The sequence below is a fragment of the Melospiza melodia genome, chromosome 2, assembly GCF_035770615.1.
Source record: "Melospiza melodia melodia isolate bMelMel2 chromosome 2, bMelMel2.pri, whole genome shotgun sequence".
Classification (NCBI taxonomy): Eukaryota; Metazoa; Chordata; class Aves; order Passeriformes; family Passerellidae; genus Melospiza; species Melospiza melodia.
In genome coordinates, this window is record NC_086195.1 from 92,105,917 (window position 1) to 92,116,715 (window position 10,799).

Below are 10,799 nucleotides of genomic sequence, written 5' to 3' on the forward strand. Positions count from 1 at the left end.
GCATATCATTTACTGCTTTGCAAACAGTAAAAGGCCTGATTAAATTCAGGGTTTGTGTGTTTGCCAACCTGACTTGAGTTCGTAGTCAATGGAATCAAAATTTCATTAGAACGGGTGTACGCTCAAGAGCAAATCATTATCTTTCTCATCTGCAGACTCTTCAGTGGCTTGCATGTATTGTTTCTGTGTGCAAAGTCTTTTATTGGAATTGCTTCTCAATAATAAATGTTGTATCCAGTTGCTTTCTGGTGACAAGAATGCATTGTTTGGCACTGTTTGGCATGGATGCAACATTTGCAAGTTGTTATTTTCTACATTACCGTAATGTTGAAGGCCCAGGGTCAGCCAAGGGGATGCTATCTTAGGCATCTGCTACAGATTCGAAGTTACAATAGAAATGTCAAGAATCAAAGCAGAGGTGATGCCTTCTTTAAACAACTGGATAAACTCTCTTGTCTCAAGCTCTGGCTCTCAAGGTGGGGTTTACTCACTCCAGCATCTGCTGTGGGGCTCAGGCAAGCCAGGAGATTTCTAGGATGCGTTGAGAGCAGTTTTACCAGGCAGAACATCTAGGGAGGTGTTCAGACAGGGCAGCTGCTGGACAATGAATGACTAATCAAGGATTAGTCATTCATTAGGATTAGAGACCACCCTTGGCTGTTGGGACCATGAGTTGGTAGAGCCTATGACCCTTGGGGAAGTGCGGAAGACAAAAAGTGCAAAAATTTATTATGAATGGTAGGAGAGTGGGCAGCAACTTTTTTTTCAGGGCAGCAGTAGGCAGGATCTTGTGGGAGGTTGTTCAGAGATCCCAGGAGAGCTGGCTGTGAAAAACCACTTTGGAGCACAATAATAATCCAGCCCAATGGGCAGAGCAGAGCACATGGCATTGACACAGCAGGAGGGGCCAGCCTGGTTGAACAGGAAAATGCCTAGCTCAAATGTCAAAAGGGGATACGGGAAAGGAGGGAGCAAACAGGCTGTCAGGAAAGAAGATAAAGACATTGTGAGAACATGACAGAGGGAAGTATGGTTGAAACCAGTGTGAAAGACAAAAACAAGCAAAAGAGCTTGAATAGTCATGACTCTCTGGACTTACACATCCTCAAGAGATTCACCCCACACAGAATTCTTACTTCCCAGTTTATTATGTCAGTCTTGCACCAGCAACACAGAGATGAGTGGAATTATTTCAGTGGGAAAATAACATTGTCCTCACAAGAAAAAAAAGGGCAATTTTGCATGAGAAAATTTTCAATTTTGTTCAAAATATTTTGATTTTCTGTGAAGCACATTGAGCAGACAGCAGCGCAGCTGCTGACTTGGAAAGCTCTTTCAGCTGTATTTCATGGTGGCAAAAAATCAAATCAACCAAAGCCTGCCAAGGGGAAGGCTAAAGGCCACTTCATCTCCTTCGGTTTCCAGTCAGCTCCTCTTCCTCATTTATGTGCCCAGCAAGCAAAGCTAAGTTCTTCATCCTTCTGCCTTGCTGGATCCTGCTCAGCGCATCTCCAACCACAGGGCAGGAGGTAAGGGTAGGCAGCCCAGCTACAGCTGCTAGAGCTATGGGGACATGTCCTTGCTTCCCCTACCCCCAGGCAACATGGAAACTGCCAGCTGATTTCACCTGACACCCACTAATAAGAGCCTTCAGATGAGCAGCCAGAAACCTTCCCCATGAGGTTGCTTTGATTCTTGATATCTCTTTTGTAATTTCCACCTCTACTTCGTATGTTTTGTTGATTTTTGTTGTTGGGGTTTTTTTTAATCCGAAGGCTTTCCTTCTGAGGAACCATCTGTTTCCAGGCCAGGATGACCACAAGTTGCTTCTGCTGAGTCCTGCAGGCCATATTGGTACAGAGCAGAGTTCCAGGGATGTGTGTGAGGCCAAGCCCGCAGGTGGGCTCCAGGCCATCCTGCAGAGAGCTCTGCCCAGGACAGAGCAGGGCTGCAGCAGCAAACAGCAGAGCCACAGGCAGACAGCACACAAAGCACAGGAGCCTGCGCTCAAACTTTCACCCTGCCCCCCTTTATTGAGTAGCACAGCCATACCCTTTGGCACAGACCAGGACCTTGCCTCACACCACATGTCTAGTGACCAGGGGGAACTCACAGCCTCTTCTGAGCCCTCCTTACTCCTTTTGACACTGGAAGAGGTGATGTTTCCCTCTGGGCTCTCATCTTCTGGGAGCACAGCAGTAGCCTGTTTCCACCTACTCTTGACAACTTGTGCAGCTGCTCCTGGAAGGCATCTGTGGGGTGACCCCAGAAACCTGGGGTTTGCCACTGATACTGAAAGCCATACCCACCAAGAACAAACAGGTCTGCCTGGGCCACTGTGGTGGTGTAAAGATTTAAAGTGCGATTTCAAAATGTCTCAGAAACCTAATCCTCACATGACTAGCACTTCAAAGGCTAAGGACCATTGTGCCCTACTAGTGGCAGTCCATCTTATCTAGGCAGTTAATGGTAGTGTTTCTCCGACATCATAATGCTTAAATATTTATTAGGGATGTGTTTTATCAGCCAGCACAAGAATTTTCTTGGAGCCATTCATGCTGCTGATGTTCCAGGGAAACAAAATTAACAGTTAGTTTTGAAGAGAGAATTTTTATTTGTGAATGTATATCTAAAAACAACTGAGAACATAAGAATACACACACACACATATATATATATGTATGTATGTATGTATGTATGTATGTATGTATGTATGTATTTCATCATAACCCTACTGCCTAATTTGCATTGGCAAATTTTGAGAATTTCAGCTCCTAGGTGAAAGTAGCATTTTGGAGAAATAACCCACAGATAACGAAGTAGAGTGGAGTGTGAATGTCTGCCCCTTTACTAGGAGAAAATAAATGAATAAGAGCTTGACACAATTGAACTGATTTCCAGGACTAGAAGGCAGGCGATGAATTCTAGCATGTGCTGAGGTTATACCAGATAACAGCATCATTTACCAGATAACCCATTTCCTGCTTCAGATTTTTTTATGATGTGTTTCAAATGAAGAGGAAATTCTCGGTAGTGCAGCTGCCTTGCTGTGTTATACCACTCCAGGCTGCCAGTGGCTGATTTCTGGTGCAGTTTAAGCGCTGTGGATGCTGGCTCAGAGCGCGATAAGCAGCACAGATCCTGGTTAATGCAGATACTTCCTTTGGCTCTGCAACTGAGGCTAAATCAGAAACTGCAAATATCTCAGTATCTACCCCTTGCTTGCTAAAAAGCAATGAGATGTGTCACTAAAAGGTACCTAAATCTGGTCCCTTTATGGTACTTCTCATTTGGGGATCTTTGGTGGTTTGGGGCGAAGAGAAGGCTGATAGGAAATAGAAGTCTGGTTTGATCTTAGAGTATTTAGATTTTAGACACAAAACAAGAAAGGAAGAGAGGTCTTTCCAGGGTCAGTCACTGGAGAAGTGGGGCTAACATCTCCTTAAACACAAGACATGGAAGGACCCTGACAGGATTCAAGTTCTTAGTCATCTTAATCAGTGTACTAACGCTGGGGAAGAAGAGAGGAAGATGAATAAGCCTCACCTCCCTTAGAGGGAGGTGTGCTGTTCTGTATGTGCTGCAGAGAGAGAAAGCTTTCCAGTGTGTACAAATAAGGGTCAAAAAAACTCCATTTGTCTCATTGACTGACCCACTGGGATAAGTTATTTCAGCTCCATGCAAAACATTGTTAGCTTTGATCAGAGTTATTAGATTAACCAAGGAGCTCACCAGACTAGAGGTTACACAGGCACCAGAAAGCTGTCTCTGGGCATTGGTGGAGGTAGGTAGGATTCATAGCAGATGCAAACCAAAAAAGAAGTCATTGTGGCAAAGATTTTCAGTGCCAAATGGATGTAGGGCTTCTGAAGGGTGGTAAACAGGTTGCTGTGGGACCCCCGGGCAAGCTAACAAAGAGGGAGAGGAACAGGGTACAGCGGTGAGGAGGGCCTTGAGCTGAGCAGAGGTGGGTGGCAGAGATGCCACAAGGAGCAGGATGTGAGCAAGCAGTCAACACAAGGAGAGAAAATTAAGGCAGCAAAAGTCCCTGGCGTGCATTCTCAAGCCTGCTGGCTGCAGGGTTTCCCCTGAGCAGAGGAGAGATGTGTTGTCATGCAAGCCAGCAAGTATTAGACTCAAGTGGAGTCTTCCCCCACCAGACTGGGGCTGGACAAAGGTCCTACTTGGGGAAAATGTGGCTCTGTTTTATCTCTTCTCAACAGCCATCCCAGCATTGCTCATTCTTCCCTACAGTCCTTATAGTATGTACACTTCTCATTCCGCACAGCAAGCAGGAAAATTCAGATGATTGGGTTTTTCTAGGACAGTGAAAGAATTTCAGGGCTCAGCTCTCCAGAAAATTAGTAGCTAAACCCTTGAATTCAGCGTCAAAAATCTCAGCCAGATCAGTCACTGCAGTTATTATTCTGTATTCAGATACTTTTGGCCAAGTGCATTATTTATGGTCCTAAATACTGTCCGTTACTGTTTGCTATGACGCTGAGTTAGGACTCACTGGGAATGTTAAGAAGAACCTGCAGATATCAAACCTTTCTTGTGCAGAAATTGATGCTTGCAAGAATCGGCACAGATACGTCAAATTGTCAGAAAGGTTAGTTTTGGTCAATTGATTCCACAGACGTGGGGAGCATCTGAGATGGCTTCTCCCATTACTGAGTCTAAAGAACCCACTGAGTATTCTAGTTTTCATGTATAATTTCCGAGAGCTATCTACTTTGTATGGTATTTGTGAGGATTCTTAATGTCAAAATGTTTCATTGGTGAATTTAGAAAGCTCTAAATTTCTCCTCTGACCCCCGCAAACCCAGGTGTCTTGCAAACTTGCCAGAGCAAACCTCCCCCTTATGTGATTTATAGGAATGGAACCAGAAAACTCTGTGTTGAATGCTCCTGCTCAGAAAACTTTAAATTACTCAGCTAAAACCACAATCAATGTGTGCACAACCAATTATTTTGAAAAGGAAATACATTTCCATTTTCATGAAGCAGAGGAAGATAAAGTGATGTTTTATGAACTTCCTCTTATGTGTCAAGCTGGCTTGGTTGATTTTTGGATAGCACTTCATTGCATTGGGTCTTTTCCAGGAAATGATAATTTACGAGCTTTTGAAACTCAAACTCCCCCTCTTTACTAGTCAGAAAGTATGACCTAGTTTAAGTTACAGCTTGAAGATGTGACCTAGTTTCACAGGTAGCCTGCACACACTGAACTCAGCATTGTAAAATCTGGGAATCTTTTCTTCACAAAAAGAGAGTTGGATTGTCACCTTGGATCATTGCTCCTTTTAATCTGCACCCTGAAAACTCAACAGTATTGCTTAGTTTAGAAAGCTCAGGACAAAAAGAAAAAATTACAGGTACCTGATATCCTAGATTTAGCCCCAGTAATTAAAAAAAGCTGAGGGTTCTTCTGTAGATGCCTGCAAAGAATGATCATCTGAAGGCCAGTTAATGACCACTCTTTCACCACTGAAGGCACAGCTGGGTAGCCCTGTGGTTGGGAAGCTTGAGCACAAAGAGTGGCTGGCACTGCTGACATGGGAACAACCTGGGAGAAACATGGTGTGGTGTGGGGTAGGCCCAGATGCCAATTTTTTCCTTCTCACACAAACAATATGCAATGAGGGAGGAAAATGTTTCCTTGCTTTTCTGGTCTCTCTTCTTCATGGCTGAATATTTAAGCACCTCTGAACATTGAGCAAACACCGTGTTTTATACAGAGCCTGGACTAATTTGTGGGTTGATGTTAGCACAGCATTTGGCCTATTACCACTGGGGCAGAGAGCACCAGCATGCTTTCTCTTTACATCTCTACCTGGATTAGGAGGGGGCAGTTCTAACCATGTCCAAAATAGCAAAATATGCACCCTTGAAAGCAAAGACAGATAGTGAGGGTGGGTCTTCTACATGGAAATGATCTGGCAGCTTTTCTGGAAGCAGTTTTCCTCTTAAATGCTGTGATTCTAGCAGAGCACATCACAACTCTAGTAAAGGCATCCAAACCTTCATGAGCTTGTCCTAACTGGTGATGACCATTTGCAGAGACCTCCGTGCCGTTTCCCACTACTGTTCCAGATTTTTCACTACATTAAATAAGGTTCTGCCTTAGACACTCTACATACCTGAGAGCAGTGCTCATTTTCACATCCAAACAGATGAAGAGGGACAATACTAGAGAGAAAAGTTTGTATTGTATAACGAAGGGAGCATGCTGTAATTCAAATGGAGGTTCCTCTATGTTGAAAGCTACACATGATCACATCCATCTCATCAGTAGCTTTGGAGCGATGAGCCAGACTTCCAATAAACATCTTGCTTCCATAGCAGAAGAAACACCAAAACATGTAGCACTGGAATTTAGGAGTAATGCAGAATTTGAGCCTTCAGAGGCACATACTGAGTTAATTTTCCTGTTAAGAAAAATTAATGCCCTACAAACACGAGGTACTTCCTTATGGGGGAGCCATAGGTATGGTTATGTGTCATCTCCTTTGCTCATAAGTAGGAATAAGTTAGGTGAAAATGGTATTTCAAGGGTTAGTTGCATCACCTAAATCTAGGTCATGTCATAAAATTCAAAGAAAAGTTCAGAGTTTACCAGTACATTTTTAGCAAATACCACATTTCCGAGTACTCAGGAGTTGATAATATGAGAAATACCAGTATTTCGGTTAGCCTGGTCTTTTCTCACTTTAATATTAGCACTGTGGTGAACTTTTGGATAAAAGTTATATAATGTGAGATGAACACGTAGGAAGGGCTTTGGTCTAGCCCAAACTTGACTGCCTGTCTCCATGGCTGAAGCAGCATGATGTTCCCTGTCACCTTCAGTCCTGTTTTACTCTCTGTGAGAAGCTGACCAGGGTGTGCTGGTCTTGATGTTCAACCCAAAATACTGACTCCCAACAAAAGCCAACGATGAAAGATAGTTCATCGGTAACCATTGGGCAGCATCAACTATAATTACTTTGAGAGGAGGAGCTGGTATTAAACCCATGGTACATTCTTGGTGTTGGTCCTTTTTTCAGTGGCTCTTATAGTCTGTTATTTTTTCCTCCCTCTAATGGCCAAGAGGGAGAGGAGATCCTGCCCTGGCAGTGGGAACTTGCTCCAGCAGACTCTTTGGTAACCGGCCCATTCCCATTGTTGATTCAGACTGTCTCGTGTTGGGAACAAACCCACATTCGTATACTTTTTCTGTAAGAACTTAAATTACTTTTCATTGAATGTGTCTCCAGCCCATAATGGTCATAAAGGCCATCTGCACTCCCAGGCATTTGGCTCACAGGAGGAGCAGTGGGTGCCGGCTGGAGCCTCCTTTCAGTTTTGTAAGCATCATCACTACCTGGCAAAAACAACACAAGCAGAACAAAAAAAGCCTCCTTACCAGGAGAATTACCAGCAGAATTTCTGCCTGGGTCTTATTTTACATAATGCAAGCACCTTAGATATGGAAGTGTGAACATCTCTGGCAAGTCAGGTGTGGCGTATTACTTCTCCCTCACCAGATTATAGCCTCAAAACTTGGCATGGGGCAACTAGAAGCCCTTGTGCCCATTGCTGGCCGGTATGCTGACAAAAGATGGGTCATTCTGGACATTTTATGAGCAAAGACATTTCCACCACCTATTCATTTGTTGTAGATGCTGTCAGAGACATATGATATCATCCTTTTCACACAGGCACAAAAATGCCCAAATCTTTATTCATGACAGACCTCACAATAGCTACAAAAACTAGGTATGTCACCAATGAGCAAATATTATTCTCAGCGCTGTATTGTCCTCAGTTACACATACACTGTAGATGCTATATTTGAAATAGATATAATAGAAGAATATTATTTGCACTGTTGGTTTGTATTAAAGCAGTTTTCACTGCACAGGTGACAAATATTAAATATATGTATGTAGCCTATATTAAAATAGTGACCAGCCAAAAAAGGCTTAAAAAGAAACTCGCTCATATAAAACTATTTATGATAATGTTATTGATGTCAGCATGAAAACATCCACTGATTTAAAATTGGGAAGCTCAGCCCTTTCTTACCAGGGCAATATTAACCAGGATTAATAAAACTGAATGAATTGTAACAAGCAATTTATGTATTTTGGAGGAATTTTTCACATTCAGCAAGTCTCACAGAACAGCTGGGCCAATAGAGTTCTCAATTATCTTTTTTATGTGAGCTGCTTTGTTTCACAATCTCACACATCAGCACAATTCTGCAAGTGTGCAGATGGCATATACCAGAGGACAAGAGAAAAATTGAGGAAATTTGTTTAGATATTTTCAAATAAATCATGAGACATTTCTAATTGGATCATATTTTGGGAAAAAAATGTTTTTTAAATGTAATTTTAAGCCAAATTGAAAAAAAAAATAGCCAGATAACAAAGCAAGAATAGAATAAAGTGCTACAGGAAGCTGGACAGAATGCTGGACTGCAGTCCAATACATTTGTGAGTGAAAAATAGTAATCATAATACTACTTTTTATATATACAATAAGAATAATGAGGTTTAAATAAAATTCTCTCTTTTTACATAGTGGTATGATAGATTTGAGAGAAAAGTGCAGATTCACATAAATAATTCAATTACACGATTACAGGGGACAGGTGACAACAGGCAGTAAATTCAACAGTTGCTCTCAGGAAATAGTAATCAAATTAAAAATGATTTGTGCTATCAGAATATTCTTTAATTTATTATTCTCTACTGACAGACATAGATTTAAAAAGATAAAAAAAATTAAAAAAGAAAAGGCAGAGGCTCAGTCCTGGACCTCTGCTGCCCACATGGGTTTATTTTAGCTCTCATGCCAGCCCTATTTGACCTGCTTGAAGGAGCCCTCTCCATCGAGCCCTGGGCTGTGCAGCACATATGCTCAGTTTCATGTGATAAAAACACAACTTAGTGGGTTGCAGCTTGGTAGGATCTTCTGCTTAGGAGGGAAGCTGGCTGAAGCTGCAAGGCTGTGTGCCACTCAGTGCCTCGTAACTCCAGCCCTCTTCCAGTTAGCAGGACAGAAATAACCTAACTATCCATTTCCAGAACTGCAGATGTTTTCCCAGAGCAAGATCTGGAGCCATGATGAGTGATAAAACATTAAACCAGATGGACCTTGTTTTGTTTTAGATGTGTCACTGCATGTGATACTGCACTGCAGAAAAAACCCCACATTTAGTGACACTGACATTGCAAAAAGCTACAGGTCAAGCAGGGAGCTGGTCAAACTTGTATGTAACATAGAAAACTTTATATCTGGGAGATATTTACACAGAAAAGAGTAGTCAATGTGCAAATGATTGCTAACTAAAGCAGTGTCATGTGCTACTAGTTCCCAGAGGGCAGAATAAGCATGTACAGGTTACAACATTTGCTGGACATCAGTTCCTGGGGACACCAGCAGGGTGGAGAGCCCACACTGGGGTCAGAGCAGACACAACAGTAAACTGTGGACAAGCAAGGAAGGTCTGCTCCACTCTGCATTGATAGGCAGCATCTGTGGTGAACTGATTTTAACTGTGATGTCCATGGAAGGTTGTGATTGCAGCATCTGGTGTTCTTTTGTGACACAGTAAAGAAAAAAATTCCAAACACTATACCCATCCCAATTAACAGTGAAAAGCAGGTTAAAATCCTTCAAGCTGGTGGGATATGAAGTAAAAAAATTATGCACAAGAGAGTATCTGAAGTTCCCAAAAAGTTATCTGCCATGTGATCATGTTTTGCTGCCTCCAAAATCTATCACCTTTGGCGGAGGGGACAGGGGGAGGAGATCCTGCTTGTGAATCTTCCCCCTAAGGAGCTGGGGTCCCCAAAGCCACCCAACCAGGTATCCTTACTCACTCCTGATAATACAGACAGGCAGGGAGTTTGGAACCTCCAGGATCAGGAAGCAGCCACATCATGATCCCATCCAGAAGGCTGGGAAAATGAACCTATCACTTTGTGACTTGCAGCAGGTAGGGAGCTGAAAGCAATTGGAGTTCCTGCTTGTCTTCTGTCACAGCCAAGCATAAATTGATTGGCATTTGGTGATGTGCAGTCTGGGGAAAAGCAGCGTGGCACAAGGGAGCAGGCAGTAAAACAGCACATGACTCAAGCCCTGAACAAATGGAAGGAAAATATGCCCTCTCTAAACTTCACAAAATGGATTGTGAACAGACAGCACTAAATCAAAGATAGCCAAGCTCTCACCTCCACCCCTGCACAAATATTTCCTTGGAAACACAGCTAGAAACCCCAGCACATCCATACTTAAGGCTAAAAAAAAAAGCAGGAAAAAAACATTTGGAGTTGCCAAGAAGTTTTTGAAATCTGATTCAAACAACCTCAAGCTGACACAGGTTTCTCAGCTTTCCAAGACTGAGCTTTGCTTTGGAGCTAGTCACACATGAAGATATTAGGCAATGGTATGGGATCTACAGGGTCAGACTCCAGTGAGCTAAAAAATAATAAACAGTTGGCAAAGTGTGCAGGTTGTGATCCCAAATACAGCAACCAGGAAATACTGGACAAGACACCAATATTGAGAGGGAGAAAGAACAAGAAATTGCCTGTGTATATGTGTAAGAGCATTTTCTGGTTTAGGTGTGATTTTTCTCCAATCACCACAGCAAAATGCTGCACACAGCCATCTATATTAAGTTCTGCTGCAGACTAATTTTTTACCAGCAGAATAAAAACATGTGGTTATTGTCTGGAGGCCTCTAAAACTGGTACATCAAACCAAAGGGCAGCACAGACTGCTTTGTGTGTCCAACCTGTTGG